This window comes from Castor canadensis, chromosome 4 (genome assembly GCF_047511655.1).
Source record: "Castor canadensis chromosome 4, mCasCan1.hap1v2, whole genome shotgun sequence".
Lineage (NCBI taxonomy): Eukaryota > Metazoa > Chordata > Mammalia > Rodentia > Castoridae > Castor > Castor canadensis.
In genome coordinates this window covers 121,708,243-121,731,322 of record NC_133389.1, presented here as the reverse complement: position 1 = coordinate 121,731,322, position 23,080 = coordinate 121,708,243, and the positions used below count along the sequence as shown (strand labels likewise).

General features: G+C 37.7%; 1 protein-coding gene across 4 annotated transcripts in view; it reads right to left on the bottom strand.

Annotated features, from left to right (window-relative positions):
* Positions 1-23,080, bottom strand: part of B3galt1 (beta-1,3-galactosyltransferase 1) — a 466,025-nt gene that overhangs the window by 151,698 nt on the left and 291,247 nt on the right. The window contains exon 1 of one of the 4 annotated variants that reach the window (XR_012447245.1): positions 11,872-15,622. The exons of 2 other annotated variants lie outside the window; for them this stretch is intronic. The gene's annotated coding sequence lies outside the window, so the exon portion shown is untranslated. Of the gene's footprint in view, positions 1-11,871; positions 15,623-23,080 lie in introns of those variants that run through there. One more of the 4 variants, XM_074071023.1, reaches the window with a different exon arrangement.

The following is a 23,080-nucleotide window of genomic DNA, read 5'->3' as shown; positions in this document are numbered from 1 at the left end:
GATGGTAAAATTTTTCATAAGATACTTGCAATTGCAAAGGACACAGAACAGAAGAAAGAACAGTTCGCATTCAAAACGCCATATTCTCGATTGTCGTACCTATACCTCCCTGCCACATAGCTGAAATTATAGGTGCATGCTACCATGAGTAACTGGGATTTCAAGTATGTGCCACTAAACCTGGCCTTTGATATAGTTTTAAAGGACTTACATGAAAATACTGTTAAAATCTTATTTTCATCTCAAATATCAAGTGATATGCTATTGTGATATGAACTATAGAACATAAAAGTAAACCATTTAAAACTAAAAGAGGATGAAAGTTACTGGATGGTGACTGCAGGGATGTTCATTTTTAAAATACTTGTTAAACTGTGTGTGTGTGTGTGTGTACACCATTCCATATGCACATTTTTTAATTAGAAAAAGAAAAATGTGATGTTGTATTCTTGGATAATTTCCTCATTCCCTGAAAGTTCCAAGTCACTTCAACTAATATTTATTATGTGCCTCCTGTGATCCAGGGATTGTGGTGGGGAGTCTGTAGTGAACAAGGGGCAGGTTTTAGGACTTGGATGTGTAACAGACATGACAGCTTATGAAACTGAACCCTGTTTTTGAATATGTGTTAGATTAAATACCTTGGTTGAATATAAGACTCAGAGACTTCTTATCCTGTGGAGGTGTTGAAAGTGGAGAGAATTGATTTGTTATCTCTATTTCCAGTTGGTAAACTGTACTGCTTTGGAAAGACTTGGACCTCTGAGCAAAGGGTCAGAAGGATGCTTATAAAATATGGGGCTTTGGCGCCCTGGTTAGTTACTAGTCTATGAAGTACTGGTTCAGTGCCCTGGGGTACTGAATATCAGCTCTTTCACAAATCTCTCCTCTCCTCCTTAAATGACCAGTTGACAAATGGGAAAATGCCTTGATTTACAGTATCACCAAACAAGGCAATAGAATGTATAAAATTAAACAAATGCTTACGTAGAGGCAAGGACACTGTGGTGAATCTACTGAAATGCAACCTTCCTCAGAACACATATCCAGACTATAGTTTTATTTCTAACTTTTATAAATGTACTCCTTTTCCCTGTGTGTCGTTTCTCCAGAGACAGAGGATCTGGTAATGACAACAGTAGCAGCACTGTGAGGAAAACAGTGTTTTATATCAACCCAGCAGCATAACTTGAAAATCTTTCTTGGCTCCAGAAGAAAAAATATTGCTCTTGAAATTCAAGTTTGGACTTGTTTTCATTATTTAAAACGTGCTGATAACAGACTAAACTATCACTATGTCATCACATTGTTTTCTATTCTTTTATTTGGCAAAGTTGTCTGGAATCTTGTCTAATGTATGCACTTTTAAATTCTCAGGGAATTTAAGGTCAAACACGCACACACACACACACACACAGCCTTGAATTATAAAACACTTTGCCACATTCCTTGTTCAAATGTGCTGTATCTCAAATGCTCAATGTTTGCAACAGCGTATACAGTAAAAATGTTATAAACTCCTTAACTCAAATGCCAATGGCATGGGTGACATATATGTCTCCTTATTCTTCCTGTTGCAGAATTTAAAAATATTTTTCCATTACATTTATTCAGCATCCTAATGCCAGATTATAAGAAATAAGATTTCTGTTTCTTAGGTAGCTTAAGGAAGTAATGGGAAAAGCCAAATTCTCTCAAAGGTAAACTTGATCTGCTCCAATAAAAGTTAATTATTTATGCATGTGAGGAAGATGGCAACAACAACAAAAACTTCTGCCTTTTATTTTATGTCAGAAGAAGATGGCGATGTGCTGCGACGACGCTGACTTTCAGTGGACTCTCCTATCATTTTAATGCATTGCACTGTCCCTGCCCTGGGTGCCTCCTGGCCCAGCATGTTGCAGGTGGTAGCACAGCCTGATTATTACAGAGGACAGCCCCTTCATTCTTCAAAACAACTCATTTCTACGCACTCGGGGTCCTTGTCCTCTCAGTGATTCACAGAATTGTCAGTGTCATCACAGTTCTGGTCATCTTAATATTATAAATTGTGACCTCTAGTCAAAAATTTGTTCTGTTTGTTTATTATGAAAGGAGACTTTTTGCTTTAATCAGAAGCTTAAACAAAGTAAGTTTTGCCCCAGCTGGTTAGAATAATTACATAACAAAACCAAATCTTTGTGGCTATGAGTTTTGTGTTTAATTCTTCATCTGATGTAAACCAGTAAGGTTCTACACTTAAGTGAACTTTCTTCTGTAATGACCTTTTTGGCTGACATTTAGAATTTCAAAATAGTACTTTGGGTTAAGACTCCAACAATGACAGAAAAACTTGAGCTAAATAAATCCACAAGCATAGTCATGTATTTTTCATCCTATGCTTTCCTTAAGAGCAGTTAAACTTAGACAAATCCTCAAAATGGCAGCTCAACTATAATAACACCCTGAAAGGCTTGGGGAACACAAAATCAATGCAAATGTATAGAAATTCTGAGCTCTTGAGTTGCAATAGAATATGTAAGAAAGTGAGAAGCTTACTTCAGACATAGCCATGGCACACTGGCACACCTCAGTTTTCCTCTCTGTGGTTGCCTCTGGCTTCCTGCTTGAGTAGAGAGAGGGCAGAAAAACCACCACTGTGCCCATGGGTTTCAGCCCCAAATCTGTCAAGTACTGGCTTGTTCCTAACAACGAGCTCTCAGTAAAGGCTTCTCTGACTTTGTCCCTTCCATGACCTTTTGTGGATACTTCCACTTTAACATTTAAGTTGCCTTGAAAAATGCATGGCTATTCTTCAGTAAGTTCTCTGTGTGCCAGGCACTGTGCTAAATGATTTATGTACAGTTCGTATCATAGCATCATTCAAAGAAGGGATTGTTGTCCACATATTCTAGTTTGCCATGAAGCACCAGGCTATGTGCTGTGGAGCCCACTTTGAGTGTGTTTCCACAAAGTTGATATGTTAGAATCTTCATTACTTAATCTGGCTGTATTGGGAGGTAGGGCCCAATAGAAGGTGTTTGGGTCATGGGGTTAGAGCCCTCATGAAGGAATTGATACCATTCTTGTGGAATGGTTTAGCTCTTGTGGGAGTTTGTATCCCTTCCTCACTCACAAGCATGCCCTCCCTTGCTTTCCAATTTTGGCCGTAGTATGAAGCAGCATGAGGCCTTGATGAGATGCAGTTATCTTGGTCTTCCCAGCCTCCAGAACTGTGTGCCTACACAAACTTCCTTTCTTTATAGATTATCCAGTCTTGGGTATTCTGTTTTGGCAAATAGACTGAGACCCTGGGCATCTTTTCTTCCCTTTATGTTTCCTGTACAAAGCCCTACATTAAAGATGAGCTGAAGGCTAGGGATGTTAAGATCACTCAGATTGTGAGTAGAAAGCCATAATTTGAACTATGCCCAAAGCCTATACGCATAGCCACTGTCATATACTGCTGCTCTTAGTGGTTCACATATGTCTTTTGATGCTAGTCTGTAGGCTCCTTGAGAATAGTGGTAGTGTTTTTATTCAATCCTTCTCTCTTCTGTGTCTTGTACAGCATTTGCATTTAGCAATTGTATTTTGGCTTATGTTCATCTTTAATGAAAGTCTATTACTTGCCATGACTAAGGCAAAGGGCCCAGCACTGAGAACCACGTGGTCATTCAGGAAACATTTTTGGAAAGCTGACTGCTCTTTGTTGGATAAGTGGAGTAGAAGGCTGAAGACCTACCACATCCAAACCTTCTTCCTTTCCCTCTCTTGAACCATGCCTCCAGATCTTTATCCTCTAGCTACTTTAGAATAGAGTCTTACTTTTTTCCCAGGCTTGCCTGAACTGCAGTTCTCCTACAGTAAGCTTTCTACCATTGTTGATATGACAGGTGCGTGTCATCATGCCAGCTTTTTTCCATTGAGATGTGGTCTTGCAAACTTTTCTTTTTTTAACCTTGGCTGAGCTTGAACTATGATCCTTCTAATCTCAGCCTTCTGCCTAGCTTTGGCTGACAGGGACATGTCACCAAGTCCAGCTACTGGTTGAGATGAAGTCTGGTGAACTTTTTGCCTGGACTGGCCTCAAACTGCGATCCTACTGATCTCAGCTTCCCAAGTAGCTAGGATTACAGGTGTGAGTCATGGCTCCCACCCCAAAGCTTCTCTTAATACAGGGTATCCAGGAACATTCTGTGTCCAAGTGGACTTGTTCACCCAGTTAACGCAGTTACCACGAACCATAGTTAGATGTAGAGAAGACACTCATACAAAGAGATAGACATAAAAAAACTCTGCTAAAAAATTGTGCTAAACAAGAGACAATGATTAGACACGATAAAACAGGCTTTGGAGGTAGATTGCTGAGTCGCAGGACATAAGTAGAGATAGTAGTCACAGAGGAAGTTGGAGTCACTGGCCCATGGAGGTGCTAAAATGTCCCCAGTAACGAAGTTCTCCAGCACCAAGCTGCAAGCTGCAAGCTGCTGAACCCACCTCTTGAGCTTCCTTGCTTCCTTTATGTCCCCACCAAAGTCCCATCACTGATGTCATCTCAGAATGTCTCTGAGCGAGGAGTTGCAGCAGGGATGGGTGGAGGTTGGGGAGTAAAGAAGTGATGAAAACATCAGATCCTTTTCTCTAAGGAGCTATAACCAATGAAGCAGATGAAGAGCAGGTGATTACAACCTAAGACTAAGTATGCTTGGGACAGGCTGGACTATCAAAGGGCTCTCTTAAAGGGATTCCCAGGACACTGTTATATGTTCTTATTACAGTTTTATTTGACAGAACTGGGAATGGAAGAAGGGAGAGGAAGGAAATGGTATAATCTGGGAAGACAAAACAACAACAAAAAAGAAAACCTATTATAATTCTACTCCCATTTGACTTCACATATTACAGTATTTGCCTGCAGTGCTAAAAAAGAAGCTAACCTTTTTCTTAATATCATGTTTAATAAAAACCATCTCTTAGTATATTTTGAGTGAGTTTAGTGTTCATTAAAGTGAGGGACAAATAGCAAATGAGTTGCAGCAGTGCATAATGAGGAGGGAATGGGGGAGTTTGCCCCTCTCCTTCATCTGGGGAGCATTAGAATCACACCCTGAATTATAGGTTGGATTTATAGGGTGCACCCTGGATATTCCAGAGCTAGTTGTGGCCTCCTAGTTAAGAGGCAAATAGGAAATCAGGTCAAATCAACTACAAGCTGGCCTTTGTATATGCAAGGTAGGAAAGGGGCCCTTTTTCAGATTGCAATCAGTCTTGTGCTAAGGTTATGATGGAGACGTTCGTATCTTCCAGATAATTAACTAGTCAGTTTTTCTCAGCTCATGATTGAATCCTGTCCGAATCCTGAGGTCACCGAAGAGCAGCTGTGATAAATAGTGAATCTTGCCACCCTTGGACTGCCACAGACCATTATGGGAGTTGCAGTATAATAATTTTTTCTGGGTGGGTCGACTAGGATGCTATTACACACAGCTCATTATTACATTGAGCTGAGCAGGCCACAAAATTATTTCCTTCAATCTAATAACAGCTTACACTTTGTGAATGCTTATGGTGTGTGAGGCCCCTTCAGGCATGTCTTCTTCCTTACCACTTCCTCCAAGGTAGTAGATGATAATTACTATTATTAGATGAAGAAAAGGATACTTGAGAAAATAAGGACCTCATCTCAAGCAAGATGGCTGAGAAGTGGTGAAGAGATGGGATTTAAACTGCTCATTTAGGTTTGAGAAGCCCCCTGTTTATTACTCCAACCCACTGCCTCCTGACATAAGAAAAAGATATTTCCCTGTCACAAAGAGAATGGAGAGAAACCTGTAAGTGTTTGGCTTCTGCAGTGGATGCTAGTAAATTAGCTAGTCCTTCCAGATAAATTCTACTCAAGCCCCAAGATTTTCTTGGACTTCGCATAGTTTTTTTTCCATTTCTGCCTCTTAAATTCTCCTCCCGCAGTGATTATGTTTTTTCCTCTCTGCAGAGCTTCTCTGGTTAAAATATATCAACAGAGAGCAGTGATGTGAAATGATTTCTTCCACCTCCCAAAGCTTAGCCAATCACTAGTTTAGTAAGAGCAAAGCTATGTGTATTTCAGATTCCTTTCCCTGTGCTGCTAAAGTCTGCTGTTTTAGCCAGCAGAGCCAAAATTAATTAGAGATGAATGCCATAATAGAACAACATTGATCATAGCATATCACCAAGAAGTGTTAGTCTGTGTTAATCAGTGTGGCTCACCATCAACACTTGGTATATTTATATACAATCAGCATGTGCATTTGTCTCCATGAACTAATAATCCATATGTTCAAATACTTGTTCCTTTTGCCTTTACCCAGCCCCTGCACAACACAAACATATCAGTGAACTCACTGCCTCCATAATGGCTGCTTCACCACACAATGTATAAGGTTTGTAAAATCTGAGAGTTTGGACATAGAGTAATAAAAGTTGTTGTTACAAATGTGAACAGCATTCTGGAGGAGAGCCTTGGAGTGGATTCCTAGCTAAATCCAGCCTAGAGTTAATCTCCCTTTCCCCAAAAGAATCTGAATGTTTCTCTCTTATGTTCATGGAGTTCTAATATTAGGCCACATTGCCTGCCATTTCAATAGTCACAGACTCACTTTTGAAAGATTATCAGTCTTTTGTAAAGGCAAATATTTCTTGGAGGTTAAGGAGCTATTGGCCATTTGCCTTCCTAAACAACTTTGTCCAAATTTCTCTTCATTACATTTAGTTCAGACCAACTGCATTTCATAATGTGGGTTCTGACTGGGAGTGAGGGAGAAGGCTGTGGACTTAGGAGCATGGAGCCCTTTTCCAGAGGAAAAGGTAGGGCATGTTTTGGAAGGGGGAGCAGAGAAGGCCCAAAGAAGCAACTCTGGGAGACTAGACCATGCAACAGTAAAGCCAACTTTGTTCTATTTAAAATTCTGCCTATGTTCATCTTTATACCCAGGAAAGAAAAAGTTCTTTCTCCCTACCTCCTCTTCCTCAGGGCTTCATAGTACTTCCTGTTTCCAGGTCTCAGCTGGTATTGCAATCCAGGCCTCACTTTAGCTGTGTTATGGATTAGAGGACACTCTGTGGGTTGGCCTGAGGAGTTTTATGACCCAGAATAAGGCTCTAATGTAGTTTTCTTACATCTGCTTTTGAGTTACCTGAGTAATTTACTTAAAAGAGATTGCCTGGACCTTTTCGTCCAAAAATTTTGATTGAGAAGTTATGGGAGGGCCTGGGAATCTTCATTTACAACATTTGCTTCTTTCAATGGAAGTTTGAGAAAAACTGCCGTGGAGTATATCTGCTTTTGAATCAGGTTTCACAGGACACATACAAGAAAGAGGACAGAAAGTTAAGAGGCTTAAAATAGCTGAAATCTGAGCTGAGATCAAGCCTCGGGTGTTGAGTGTCAAAAGAGAGGAAAAGGATAAAAAGGAATATATATAGCTGGACCACTTACCTTGCTCCCCTTCACCTGATTCAGATGAAGTCCACCTTTACCTGAGAACCCTAATCCTACACAGTTTATAATGTACCTACTGAGTTCAAGACTTTGCTTCTCAGGAATAAAGCCAGCTTTTAGCAAGCAGCATTGAAGTAACAAAGATGAGGGCTACTCAACAGCAGGCGAAGAAACAACACCACAAAACACTAGTCACACAAATGCATTGCCTAACTTGCCAAGTATTGTAAAACATCTGATAGCATCCTTAGTCTACATTTGCCCAGATGCTCTGCCAGAGCAGCAAGTACATTCAAGCTTTCTGTTTCAGTGCATATTTCCATGCTTGAATAGTCAAGTGTCTGGTGAACATGTTGTGTGGTGACCATACAAGTTTCAAACAGATCCTGCCCCAAAGCTTGATTTTTGACTCAGCTATTGAAAATTCAGAGCAGGGAACAGAGCAGAGGAACTCTGGAATCCATGTCACATGCTCTAAGCAATTGGCATTTGAAAACAAATCATTTCTTCACCAGTCATAATAATGCTTTATTGCCTTTGTTCTGAGGTATTCATTTCCATTATCCTATTGTGTAAAATAAGCACAAAACTAGTAAAGCCCAGTTTATCGCAGTGCAAATTGAGTGGACAGGCTAAGTGACCATGATCTGGTGGGTCTTCCCTCATGATAGTAACAGAGAGCGTATCTTTTCTAAGAGCCCCAAATTGACCTGTGACTAGGCAGTTTGAGTGAGGAAGGATCTGCAATATGGAATAATACTTCCAAAATCATTCACAAATTAATATATTGTGATTAGAAACAATGACCAAGAGTGTTGCTTGGAATCAAGAGAACACGCTTGGTGAATAAGTGAGTTTTCCACATATTCACAGGAAGGGCAGAACAGGAAATGTCAAGATGGTGGGGACAGTACCTGCACTGTGTCTGGGGACACACAATGCTTCTAGAAATGAAAAAGCTTTACATGAGTGTTTTTGGTGTCTGACATTAACTGTCTGCATTGAAAACTGGAGGACAATAAGGACCAGGAACATCAAAACTAGAACCAAGGCTTCACCCATCCACAGGTTGTGCAGTTGGGTTTCACCTGCTATATAGAGACTCCTAACCTAGCCTGGTTCTAATAGCCCACATAGCCTGAGGGACCAGGACCACATAGGAGTTCTGTTGGGCATGCCTCTGGGTATTTCTCCCTGTTGAACAAGTGTGAGTGGCCTTTGCTATTATCTTAGTTTTCTTGTATTTTTCCATACTTAAAATGAGCGCTGAGCACATACCTAAGTTTCAAACTCAGCTGTATTGTTGCATCTGGGCTACCAGTTTCTACGACAATTGCCTCTTACCAACAGTCTCCATGAGAAGCACCTTCATACAGGTGGGCTGACCTGATACGGTATTTTCCAGAATCAACTTGGACCTATAGGAAGGTGTCCTAATATAGTTTCTGTCCACATCCACTATTCACACATACAGTTATGCTTATTGTCGAGGCCGTCCAACATAATCAGTGCTGTGTGCACCGAGCTGGCGTGTTTCTTCAGGCTCACTTAGGAGGTGTTTCAACTTGATTTAATCTCAAATTCAGTTCCTCTATCTTTGCATTTCAATAGCAGCTCCCCAAATATGGTTGCCAAAGAGCCATGTGACTATATCAGTACTTTTATTGCCAAATATTATGAAATTTGAAGCTAAGGATTTTTAAAATTTCTCTTTTTAGAGCTTTGTTCACCTAGGGCATGTTAATTTCTTGTCACTGTAATACACTTTTCCCCTCAGGCAAATCTTATCTAGAGAAGCCACTAATTGTGTTGTTAAAGGGGGACCATTATTCTTCACTGATGGTAAAACCTGCATTTTATTAAAGAACAAATAGAGTACCTCTTTTTGGGAAGTCTACAATAAATATACATAAATGGTGTATAGAGTCACATGTATACTCGCCTCATGGCTATAAAAGCAATATACTTTACATTTAAATTGCATTTATAAAATTAATATCAAGTACTTGTCATAAAAAGTGGAACTGTTTTCGTAGTGTTTAAATATATACACAAGGTTAAAAGTATTGTTCTCCTCATTTAAAAAAGTTCTACCTTATAATAACTCATCTTAACTTGAAATGTCTACTGTACATAATGCCTATTGTACTGTTTTTTGTTTCTACTTTTCATCTTGAAAATGCTTTAATTTACAAGTTAAATTCTCACTGCATTTCTTCAAGTCTTTTTACAATATAAAAGTTTCTTATGTGTCAAAAAAAAAAGGGTAGGCAAAATGACTTTCAGCTGATAAGACTCTCATGGAACTAAGCAGTATGAGGTATGGTGTCTGGTTATCTTGTGGAGGTATAAATGAGACTTTATAAAGAAAGAGTTCATTTCAGAATGTCACATATAAGCACAATGCCTACAGCTTTGGCTCAGTCAGCCCGGGCCTGGCTCCTGGCTTTTGATGATCCTCTTCCTCAGTGTCTACAGTTGTATCTGCTGACATCTGCTTGATATATTGGTCAGATACTCAGTCACACACTGCAGAGATACCTTAATTAAATCTCTTTCAATACCCTGGGAATCTGGTATTTTTGAAAAACTTGAGTGATTAAGTTAGCTGTTGATAGCATTCTTTAGCCGCTCACTGACAACTCCTTGCTTACTTCCCATGCCTTCACCTCTATTGGTTACTTGAACTTCCTCTCCCATGGAACACACATACTTCCTGTCAGTCCATAGTTGTGCTTACTGGGCAGTCCAATATTCCACTGCGTCAAATCTCTTCTTTGAACTGAGCTAGGGCCAAATTATCTCCATAGGTCCTACTTCTCTCAGCTCCTGGGCAGATTCTTCTTTGGAATGGACATATTAGCAAAAAAAGCCCCTGGTCTGAATTTCTTCTGCAGCCAGACTCCCTCATCTACTCCTCCTTCAGTGTACTCTACCCCATATCATTAATGCTTGGGATTAAAAAAAAAAGCAACGAAACAAACAGGGTATAATTGATGCCTCTGCCTGGATCTCATCTGATCCTTTTCTGACTCTTCCTCAAGTACTTGGGGCTGAGGGTCCCATGAGCCTTGAGCAAGGGCTTGCTGGTGCTGTATTTTAAATACATTTTAAACATACAAGGAAACCCTAACATTTTCTCTGTATTTGCATGTCGAGAAAATGTATATGTCATTATTTCTTCAGTAATATGCCAAAATATGATCCCCAGAAGGGTGAATTCTTTTACCAGGGGTCAACAAAATATGTTGCACAGGCCAATTTATCCTGCTGTCTGTTTTTGTGAATAAAGCTTTATTTGAACACAGCCATGCTCATTCATGCATGTTGTTTAATGAATAGTTGTGATAGAGATGGAATGGTTCACAAAGCCAAAAATATTTGCCAACTGGTCTGCTATAGAAAAAGTCTATCTTCATCTTCTACTCACCATACTTTACCTCTCTGTTTAATCCTAAATAGACTCCACTTGAGGAATTATATACTAGGTACTCAGGTACCTACTTGGTTGTATTCCAAATTATTTTCACCAAAAAGGATGAAACATTTTCAAACCAGTGACATCTGACTGAAGGCATTATTATCTGTGAAATAAACACAAATCTAAGCTCTAAGATTTCTAGAAGTGGCATTTTTAAAATGCCACCTAGAAAGGGTAAATTTGAGATAAATTAATAATAATTATTGTAGTCCATTACTAATTCAAAAAATACCAATCCCACTCCTTAGAGGTTGCTCTCTTTCCAGCCTATTTACTCTGACCTTGCCCTGCTGCTAGACAAATTCAGCCCTATTGGATTGGAGAGAGAATTGGCATAGAATTTTTCCCATTAAATAAAACATTGTAAAGGCATGCTTATAAATGTTTATATCACCTAGACTTGCAAAAAGACAAGATAACATTCTTTTCTTAGCCTCATTTGCTAAATTGAACCTGACAGAAAGAATATAAAATTTCTCATGTATGTCAAATGATGGATGTGAAGACAGTTAATGACACAAAGTAGTCTTTCTACAAGGGTACACATAGAACTACTACAATTTGAAATAGCTGAAGGAAGGGGTTTTACACCCTGTCATGCTGTTTTATTTTTTCCCCTGTACTGATTAAAATGAAGGAGTCATCATTGTCAATGGGTAGAGCCGCCACACTGCTTTTATCAAATGCAAGGAGGTGTAAATACAAACTGTAAAGCAGAAGCTAAAGATCATGACTCACCGTCTGACAGTAAAACTGCTAAACATAATCAAGGACTCAGAGTGAACTCATATTGCTTTTCAACACATTGCTAAAGATTCCTTTTTGCTGTAAAACTAGGATAAAATGTTACAATCCTGAAACTGCTGTTGGAGAAACTTGGTTTACACATTTAAAATGACCTCAAGACTTTGATTGGAGAAGATTTACTTACCATATCATAAGTCACACTGCATTTAATCTGGTCACAGGGCTTCTCAAACTGTCATCAATAACTGTTAAAAGCTGATTCTTCAGGATATTATCATCTGAAATCTTAGGACATGTATTGGTGATTAAAATATATTGTCTATTGAATGAACGAAACCTCACATATGTTATCAGCAAAACCAATGTTTGTTGTCTCTTATGAAATCCAGGGGCAGTGATTTATTCTCAGGAAGTCAGTTGGACCATGAGGTAAGGTACTCAGTTCTATATTGAGAGGTGAAAATCCTGCCCATGGCGTAGGATTCTGGGATCTTGAGTGAAAGGGACAGATGGGCAGAAGAAGGCTTGGACATGTAGATGCAAGAGAACAGATATGACAATCCCAAAGTTCTCTGAGTGTTACCTGAAAACAGCTTAGTGATGTTTTGTTCAACTGTTTTCTAAGGTTAAATTGTTATAAAACATCTGTTTCCGAAATGGTTGTGAACCAAATGACGTTTGCGGTTAATGATGAGTCCTGTGAGCGGTTTAGTCATGATCTTTGAAAGTTAAACTTGCCTTCTAAGTCTAGCCTTTGACCAGCCTAATGACAATAGGTGCAATTTATCTCTGTCTAGACTATGTTTTGCACATGCCCTTTGGACCTCAGGTTCTGGAGTCACCTTCTTCCACCTGAATCTCTGTGGACCCTCAGCATGGATCCTGGAACACAGTATTTGCTTAATAAATGTGTGTGACATGAAAAATTGCAAAAAATGATTCTCATCTTCTGTTACCAAGAAGTATTGTTGTGGGGTACAGGGGGGCTGCTGCAAGGGCTCTTGTCTTTGCTGGGCTTAGGAATAAGCTCATGAGACATGGATAGTGCACACATAGGTAGGTTTATTAGAAAAAGAAAAGGTGTAGCTGGAGCAGTGCAGTGGAGCCTGGAAACTGGTGGCTCCCTGCCAAGGTGAATGCTGGGGCCTTTTATGGATGCTTTAACTCTGGGTTAGGGTAAAGGTTAGGTGGGTTCTTTCCACTGGTGGTGGATTCATGCATGCAGGCTCTCTTCCATTAGCTGGTCTGTTTGCCCCTGATTCGGGGGTAACAATCTTGAGAGCATCTTATCTGTCAACCCCATGGCAGATTTATGAGGCCATGTATCTCCTCTTCTCAGAGTGCAGGGCTCATAGTGCTGTCTCTGGGGGATGGGATACTGACTCACTCATCAGTCCCTTAGGTTTCCAGACCTAACAGTGTCAGGGCATGAGCACAGAGATGCTGATATGTCCAAGGAAGACTGTTTTTCTGGCATTAAGTACTGAGTCCCTCACCTAGTACCTTTCCCAAACTCCAAAAGAACAAGTCTCAAATGCTTACATTTATTGTGGGGGTCAACATGACTAATATAGAATCCTAGCTTTCTTCTGTGGCTTCAATGCCTGTTTCTGGCTCTTTCTAATTTGTGTTCCATTTCTCCTTTTGAACCTCCATGTAGCTATTTACTATGAAGCTTCCTTTAGCATCCGTGCCTCTGCTACCTCTGCTCTAAAGTCTAACACTCTGGCATCTCTTTACTCTCAACCCTACTTTACCAAGACAAGGGGAGAATCCTGACTTACAAAGAATAACAAGAAAAAATTCATGAGATATTTGAATTTCCACATTCTTTTTTTTAAAGCTTTATGATCTTTGAGAATTTCTAGCAGAGGTGGGAGCAGACTTTTCATCAATGGTCCAAGATTTTCTGGTTATTTCACATCTCGGTGGATAATTGATGCCTTGCCTTAGGTGATCTTCATATGTTTAATTATCACCCACAACTGCCAATCTTCATGGCAATGGCTGAACAGGTTATTTATAACTAAGGATTGAACATTATTTAATACTCTGAGCAAACAACATTGTGCTTATTTGTATTTCCAAGAGAGCTCACATCATAGTCTTAACTGGCATTATATTTATTGTTTTATTTTCCTCTTACAGCTCTTTAGTAGCTACTTGGGAACAGCTCTTTTGTATTTCTTATTCATTGTATTCCCCAGAATATTGGCAGTGAACTTTGTACAAATAAGAATGCCAGAAATGCTTACAAAATGTAAGAAGAGAAAAAGGAAACATATGCAAATATATCCAAATCTAGTTCAGTGAAATTAATATTTAACCACAAGACTGAAACAGGATTTTTTGATGAGTTTTGTGCTTAGTTTAATAGTAATGATCAGAATTACATATGTGTACTAAAATCCTATTAATGTAAAGAACAACCTGTAGCCCAGCTGTGACATCTTCATGGTTTGATTCCTTATAAGTTAACTTATGTGAATTCTTTCTACTCTTCATGACTCTTACCTAATGAGATCCCAGATGAAATTACGCAGGACACTATGTCCCCTGAGCTAGACTCATAGGGTATTCATGTGAATGCTTGTTTTCTTCACTTTAAAAGAATTTACACTAAGGAGTAAGGATGAGAAAACTGGAAATTAGATGAGTGCTCCTGAACCTCTTCAACTTCTAGTTTTTCTTGTTCTCCCTCCTCTCTACCTGTAATGGGCCCCTACTACTCTGTGGATGGTTAGCAACCTCATCTAGTCCTGAATCTCTTTCAAACTGGATCTCTACTTCTCTTTAAAAAAAAATTGCTCTCAGTCTAGTTCTTCTGGAAATATTCTAATCTATGAATTAGTTGTATGATGTTAATGAATGATAGCAGCTTAAGGCATTTCCTAGCCCAGAGAGATTTGCATTTTGATAAGGGGCAATGCTCTGACTCAAAGAAATAAATTGCTAACAGTAGAATTTAAGTCTTCAGAGATGGCAACAAGGGTCAGAAAGCCTGCTAATCCCACTGTATTGGCTGCCTGCTCTAACAGCTCAAGTGACTGCCACTCCCACAAAGGTGTTCCCTTTTATCAGCATAAAAAAATCAGTAAGTTATTTTACATATAAGCCACAATTGATGACACTGGCTAATACTGAACTCATATAAAAGAGGAAAATTTTAATACAGAGCTCCAAATCATTTCTGGATTGGATGGGACGGAACATAGGAATGGGGAAGAAAAGACAGCAAGAAAACAGGGAGAAAGGCAAACACATAAGGAGTGAAAGAACTATCACTTTAATGTGAATGCTATTATAATACATTATTAAATGTAGAGGGTATACATGTATTCTTAATACCTCTTCTGAGATCACATTATATGCATTCATTTAATTTTTCTAGAAAATTTGTAAGATAGGTAACTGCAAAGACACAATATATTTAAGGTTCTTCTGCATGACATTAATATTTAAAAATGAATTTTATAAATGATAACTTTGTATCTTTAGTTGGTATATAACAAAAATATAAGTTTCATAATTTCCTCAAAGCTGTTTACCAAATTATTCTTGGTTGAAGTGTGTGGCTAATTTGCTATTTGTAAGAACAGAGGAACAGGAGCTGGTAGCCACACATTTTTGCAGGTCAGTAATAAATGAATTTGTTCAGTAGCAGGGGGATTTAAATACATTAGCTGAACTCATGTTTTTGGGGGGTTTGAGGGAGAACAATAAATCACAGAACATGGTGCTGGCCTTAGCCTAGGTCCTGCATGCATGCCACATCACAGATGTCAGAGAAAGATTTGAGAGGGCTGAGGGATGGTTTCACATCACATCAATCAATGCAGTAAGCTTACAAATGCATTATGCATTCACTTTTAAGTTTTTTAACTGAAGTTTGAAACTTAATAAAAAGAAAAATGAATGGTTTCATGTACACTTGAAAAAGATAAGGGTTAAATTTTCTCTTAAAGTGAAAAATTAATTGTATATCATGAGTTTTACAGATATTCTATAATAAACAAATGAAAATAATGATTGTTATGAGTGTAAGTTACTTAGGAAAGAAATTAAAGTCTTCTCTGTCTTGAAGATGACTACTATCATCTATCTACCAACTCAGCAAATTAGGTGCAGATGAGGACTTAGATCTGATAAAATGCAGATATAAGAAGATAGAAATGATTGGACAGACGTTAAAAGGCTTAGAAGAATATGAGACTATTAATCATAATTTTGCAACTGAAGTCCTAGAAATAGAGACTAGAGACAATGGAGAAGATACAATGTTTAAATTCAATATTTGGTTGAAAATTTCCAGAACTGCTGAAGAACATGACTTCACAGATCAGGATGATACCATGTACCAACATAATAAAAGTGCAGAAATCCACACCTAGACATAGCCAGTGAAATTGGAGAGTAGTATAAACACTTCATAGATGAAGCCAGGCACAGCGGTGCTGAGAAAAAAATATTTTTAAAATAAACATCAAAATTATCTTTTAAGAACCGGGTAAAATAGAGGCATTTTCATTAGAAACAACATAGGTTTTCTAGTAAGTAATCGGTAGCTATTAAAATTATATACCTCACAGAAGAAAGAAAATGATCTCAAAAGACAGTGTGAAATACAAGAAGCAATGCTGAGAAGAAACAGTTTAATAAGGAAATAAATCAAAATAAACATTCTCTATGTACATATATAACCATAACCATAACCATGTCTAATTTAGGGATTAAAAAAAACCATAATGTGAATGTTTGTAAAGTGTTGTTCCAAAACCCTCATATTCTTTTAAGATAGGATTAATATAATGACATTAGACCTTTAAAATGTGTTAAAATTTTTAGGGCAAATTAAGATGTTAGATAAACAGAATTTTGACTAAAGAAAGTAAAATAACAGAGATGATGAAGAAGAGTTTTCAAAAACAAATGAAATAAACATTAAAATAGATGGCCAACAAATTAGGAAAAAGAGCATATACAATTAAAAAATGCTTGAAATATAAACAAGAACATAAGACAGAAAAATTAGGCATTAAAATATTAATGAAAAAATATTCTAATAAGAAATGGGAATTATCTGGAAATTTTGACAGAAAACATTCTTACCAAAATTGTCTTAAAATTTAAAAAGTAAAATAGCTCTATGACTATGAAAACATTTAAGAATGGGCAAAAATAAAAACAAACATATCTTGAAAGAGATGAAATAGCAGCCCATCAATATGTTTTAAAATTTCATTGATAATCAGTGATATACAAATTAATACTATAATGATAAACATTTTATTGTTTTCTTTTTTGTTAAATATGCAAGCAGTTTGATAACACTAAATGCTGCTGCTGTGGGTCAATGCCATGAGCATTTAGATGTATTTAATTGCTTTAGAAAAATGGTATCCTATTTTGTATAAATTGAAACTTTATAAAATTAACTCTCAGTGATTCCTCTTCTAAGTATACACTTGCAAAACTCTAATTCATGTGCTCCTGCAAATATTGCTATAATAACAAAAAAGTGGGATGTTCTCTAGCAGGAGTATGGGTAAATGTGATATGCTCACATTGGTATATGAAGTAGTGACGGAAATGAATGAACTCCAGTGGCAGTGTACATGAATAAGTCTTAAAAACAATGAAAACTACATGTAGAGTGATATGACTTTTACAAAGTACAGAACCAAGGTAACAAGACAACATATTGTTTAGTTATATATGGGATACATCTTTTTTCATTAGAAATAGCAAGGAAATAATAAAACAAAATTCCTCATACTAGATAACTGTGCAGGAAGCATGAAGCAGATTGGAGGAGAAGCAAAGTACAAGTACAATGATAGAAGAATTATTTTGGTTCTTGCAGGTGGGTGGTAGTTGCATGGAAGTTTACCTTTTTATTCATATATAGGCATTGAAACATATTTTTGAATGTTCAAATGTTCTAAAAAATTAACAAAACAGAGTCATATAATTTCAGTGATCACACGTATCTAACCAGGTTCTTGTTATTTATCAAATAAGGTCCTACAAAAGTAGAATGGATTTCTTTAACTCACCATATGCTGCCACACATTCATATTTTAGCCTTGCTGCTTTACTCTCTTTGGCTGAAAGTACGATACATTTTTTATGTTCGTGTTTCTTTTCTTAAACCATTTCTGTTGCTTTCATTTTCTTAAGGTTTTCTATAAACATCTTTTTTCATTTGTCAGAGTCTAGCTCCTCTTCACCTCCCCAGGGAGGACTCTTGTCTCCAGGTTAGGCATCCCACTACATTACCTGTATTCAGATCACAGTGTAATCCACATCTGTCAGTGGGAGGATGGATTGCCAGGCCCTAATGGTGAAGCAACTGTCTTTAATACTACAATGGCTAAAGATTTCAACTAAAGCGTTTTTGAAGCAAGTGTTTCATAAGAAAGTGAGACTAAAACCTGCTAATATTGTAAAGTGACCTTCCAGTAAAGATTAGATTGCAGATGGACTGGAAGACACACAGAAGAACATCAAAGGTTAAGCTGCTTAGTAGGATCTTTAAAGTCACTCAGCTTCATTAGAGTCTGTCCTTTTAGCCACACCTGGTTAAAAGATGTTATCAGTTTCTCAGTAAAGACAAATTGGAAGTACATATCAGCTCTCCACTTTATAACATTATTGTTTTATGGCATATCATTTTCCTTATTCTATTATATACCTTCAGATAGTTGCAAGAATTTTCTAAGTCACTTCCATGCAGTACTGAATTAATTACTCTTTACCATCACTAAAATAGCTAGATAGTGTCACTCCATTACTGTAATTAAGTTTTTGCTTCCTTGTGTGTTCAAAGAGCAGCATTCAGGCTTATTTCTGTAAAGAGTGAATTTAAGGTACAAAGATGTTGCTGTGATTTGTTTTAGTGTCTCTCCAAGGTTGTGATAATGACAGATGGTGAAATCTTTAGTGGGTGTTTCTTAGACCTTTGGGGGCACGTCTTTAAAGGGGCTAGTGGGACCCTGATCGCTTCCTCTTTCCTTTTGCTTTTTGGTTGATGAGGTGACTTCTGCCACAAACTCATTATGATGTGTTGCCTTGTACAGACACCAAGCAAAGGACCCAGTTAATCATGGTCTAGAACTTCCAAAACTGTCAGCCAAAATAAGCCTGATATTTTATAAGTTAATTATCTCAGGCATCTTTTAGTAATAGAAGGCTGACTAATATGGAGGTCTAATTTGATTCCTAAGTTGGGGTCTGAAAGTAGTCAGTAGGAATGGTCTACCCTGGCAGGGTGAAGTATTTTATCATGGACATAGTAAAAAGAATATTAACTTTTAGTCAATTTTATTATTATATTCAACTAGTCACTGCTCTGTAAATAATGCATCCCATTATTTCCTACATCTGTGATGGGTCACGTTCATGGCATCACCACCTACCTTGGTATTTACTCTTTAGTTGTTCCTATCAGAGTGTAACTTCTTTGAAGGCATGAAAGATGTATTATTTATCTTTGGACACCCAAATCTAGCACTAAATGTTTGGTGAAGAAAGGTATTTAGCTTGTTAAGATGTGCTTGATGGGAAATAAACAAACGTTAAATTTACATTGGTATTTACAGTAAAACAGATAAATTGACTGAGGAGAGAGATGTGATTTAGTGACCTCAGTCAGCTGCTTTTCTTTTTACCTCTTCACTCTACCTTCTGGGGTGTCAGCTCACTTAAGTAGATACAAACTGGCTGCCAACAACTCCAGGGGCTACAGAAGTCATTGTCCGTAACAGAGAGAGATAAAGAAGAGCAATTCTAGAAGCATCTTCAGAAGAGCATGGAAGCTACTTTTCCAAATCTTGTTCCCTAGTCCCAATGCTCTACCTGGGTCATGTGCTTACCCCTGAACCAACGTCACCTGGAGCCAGTGAAGAACAGAACACCTCCCTGAAACTAAAGGGGAACTAACATACTTTTCAGGTGAAGTGGGAATGAAAGTTGGAAGTCCACACAGTGCCCACCAGAGGACTAATATGTAGTTGGTTGTATCGTGGGGATTGAAGATTTCTGTTGGGAAGATAGCTTATGATGCATTAGGAAAAACCTAAGAATGATCTATTGTCTATGAGCCATTTGTGAAATTTTTATTTATGCATTTGCTTATTTATGTTAGAAATATTTTACTTTTCAGAGTCTTTGTATAAAGATGAATCTTCCCCTTGCTATCATTCGGTAAATTATTCAAGAAAGATATTTTTACTTTGTAGCCTTTTTATTTCTTTTGTGGTCCTTTTGATGATAGCCTTCAGAAAGGGTCATTGACCTTGGCACTGTAGACAAATGTCTTGTGACTTCCATCTTCACTTGTGCTCCCCCATGCTTGCTATCTTTGAACCAAGGAACTTACTGCATCTTGTGGATAGTAGCTTCTGATCTTTTACCTTAAGAATTATCTGAACTATTACTCACTATACCAAAGTGTCATGAAAGTTACATCAGTGCTCTATGTCAGTCATAAACCTAGAAATTATGGTTTCTTGGAAAAAAACTTAGGAACAACAATTTATTAAAAAAAAAAAACTCCCCATTACAGAGTGTAAGTTAGAAATACAGATAATTTAGCCTTCTTTACACAATCCCAATTGTTTTGGCTTAGACAGAAGAAAGGATATCAATGCAATTCTGAGCAAAAAGGCAAGGACAGGAGTGGAATCTGGACTGGAATTAAGCACCATGAGTCTGAAAAGTACAGGAGGCTAGCATAGTGAAATAGAGCATATCATGTCTGTTCCTAAAGGAATGGCTCTTTATACTGCTGTCTATTTTATAGTTGTACATTTCTATTGAGAACTATCAAGGGAAACCTGCAAAGATAATGTACATCAGAAAATGGAAGATGTCAAGGATATATGGAGTTCAACATGCAACTGCTTCTTGCTTTTAGTACAGGTAACATTTGGTCATTCAATGGTACAAATCAAAGTACAAAACAGCAAGACAATCAGAAGGGAGAATATGACTTTTCTATGAAACTTCTAGCTATTCTGAAAGGCTAAGAAAGCCTTTCTTTTGAAATCTCAAATAGAGGCTTGAATTGGAACCCTATTTGTCTGAGAAAGATCCTCAACTATTTTTGTGTTGGTGCATCAAAGTGCATGTGTTTCACACAGAAGACACTAGGGGTATTTGTGTTCAAAAGAGGAAAAAAAATTGAAAAGATACTGTAGTAACTTTTAACAACAATTTATGCTCTTCTTTAAGAAAATGTCACTTAATAAAAGCTAAAGATGAAATTGACTCTGCCTTCAGGGTGTTTGCTGAGTGGATCCTATCTTCTCATTGTGTTGATCACTAAGACTGACTTCACTGCATTTAAAAAATGAATTTGATCTTTCAATTAATTTGAATTTTTCACTCATTGACCTACTCCATTATAAAGCTGCACAATGACATTTAACCAAGAAAAATTCCCAATTAATTAGAACTGTTGTCTCTCTAATTTAATATTCTTTGTATTTCTTATAACGTCAATGGATTTTGTTCTGCTCAAAACATTTCCTTTTGAGCTATCTCATTAGTTTTTACATGGATTTTTTCATTACTGTGTCTGTAATTTTAGAACTCCATTGCAAGAGCTAAAAGTCTGAAGCTATTGCCATTATACATTCACCTCTCTATTCCTTTCTCAGTGCTGTGGATAGAACCCAGGGCCTGTGCATGACAGACAAGTGTTCTACTATTGAACAATATCCTGAGCTATATCTCGAGCCTTTTTTGTTTGCTTTTTGAGCCCAGACTAGCCACAAACTTGTAACCCTCCTGTCTCAGCTTCCTGAGTGCTGGGATTCTAGGTGAGTACCACCATGTATGGCCATCTCTTTAATGCTTTCTTTCCACTAAAAGCTTATTGAGGAGAGAAGAGGACACATGGGACCTCATTCTCTGAGACATCTTAGCACATTATTTTGAGGGCTTACAATCATGAAACCCATGATTCATGGGTTTCAGGTTTGGGAAGCACATCTAGTTTAATCAATCTCCTGCCAGGGTTTTCTGTACCATCAGATTTCTCTAGCAGAGAATTCTTTCTTATCCTCAGTTTGCATGTTGCTTCAATTGGCATACTGCTTGAAGTCATGAGGAACAAATCTGAGGATCACAGACTAAAGAAGAACCTTGGAGACAGTCTCTCTCAGGTCTCCCTTTAACAGGCACATTTCACTTCCTTTAGGACAGCTTTTCAAATATCTGAAGATAGGACTGTATTGAGCTTTCTCTTCTCCAGCCTAAATATGGCTGGCCCCTGGGATCCTTATTCAACTGAAGTGACTATGGGTCCCTTGCTTTTTTACCTTGCTCTCTTTTGAGCACACTGCAATTTATTTGTATTAATTTTAAACTGCAAGATCCAGAACTGAACAATAGTGATACGCAGCTCACCTATGCTGGCTCTGATATATTAATCCACTTCTTTTGAATATACTCATTTGAGCAACTGTGAGTTTATAGTGAGTGCTGATTAAGAGGTCAGGTTCTAAAAACAAGAGGTTAGGTTCTGCAACCAGAAACCCCTGGGTTTGAGGCTGAGCTCTTTTTAGTGATGTAACTAATCTCAGCACATCACAGTTTCCTCATCCATTTAATAGATACTAAACAGTACAACCTCACATAACATGCCACAAGTGAAGTACTCGGCACAGTGCCTGGTACAGAGTGAATACTCAATGGAGGCAAGTTCAATAAGCCATACTTCTTCACCACTTTAAAACTGACATTGTGAGGGATAAGGAGACCTAAAGAGTTAATGAGGAAGATAAGTTTTAGAAAAATATATTTTTATCTGCATTGTGTGGAAGAAGTGTTTCAATAAAGGACAGAATAGTCATCATTAATTGCCCCTCTAAAAGAAATTTATTACAGTGAGTTCACTGGCCTAAATCTGTTGAAAGTCCTAACATCTGGAATTTATTCTGAGTTTTTGCAACCTTTTGAATTTATGAATCCAATTCAACAGCAGTTTAATTCTGCCTGAGTAATTGAGTTAAGTGTCTTGTGGTCTTGCAATTTTAAGACTGTGTTCTACTCATCCCATCTATCCCTACTTTGAACCCTTATAGTGTCTTCAGGAGTCCTACATGTGCTGCAGCGATGACAAGATGTTGAGGGACACTTTCCCAAAATACTGGATTATCTTTTAACACAGCTCTTTGGTATTTGGGCTATGCTTGCATATTATTCATATCTTGAAAGAAACAGGATGTCTGTTATAATGTCTGTAACAATTCATGCTGGTTTCATAAATGTGGTACTAACATACATATTTAGTGTTGAATTTCCATTATGAATGTATCAAGAGACATAGTTATATTGTGAAAAACATATGATATTGGGGTTAATACTGGAGGATCTGAAGTCAGTTG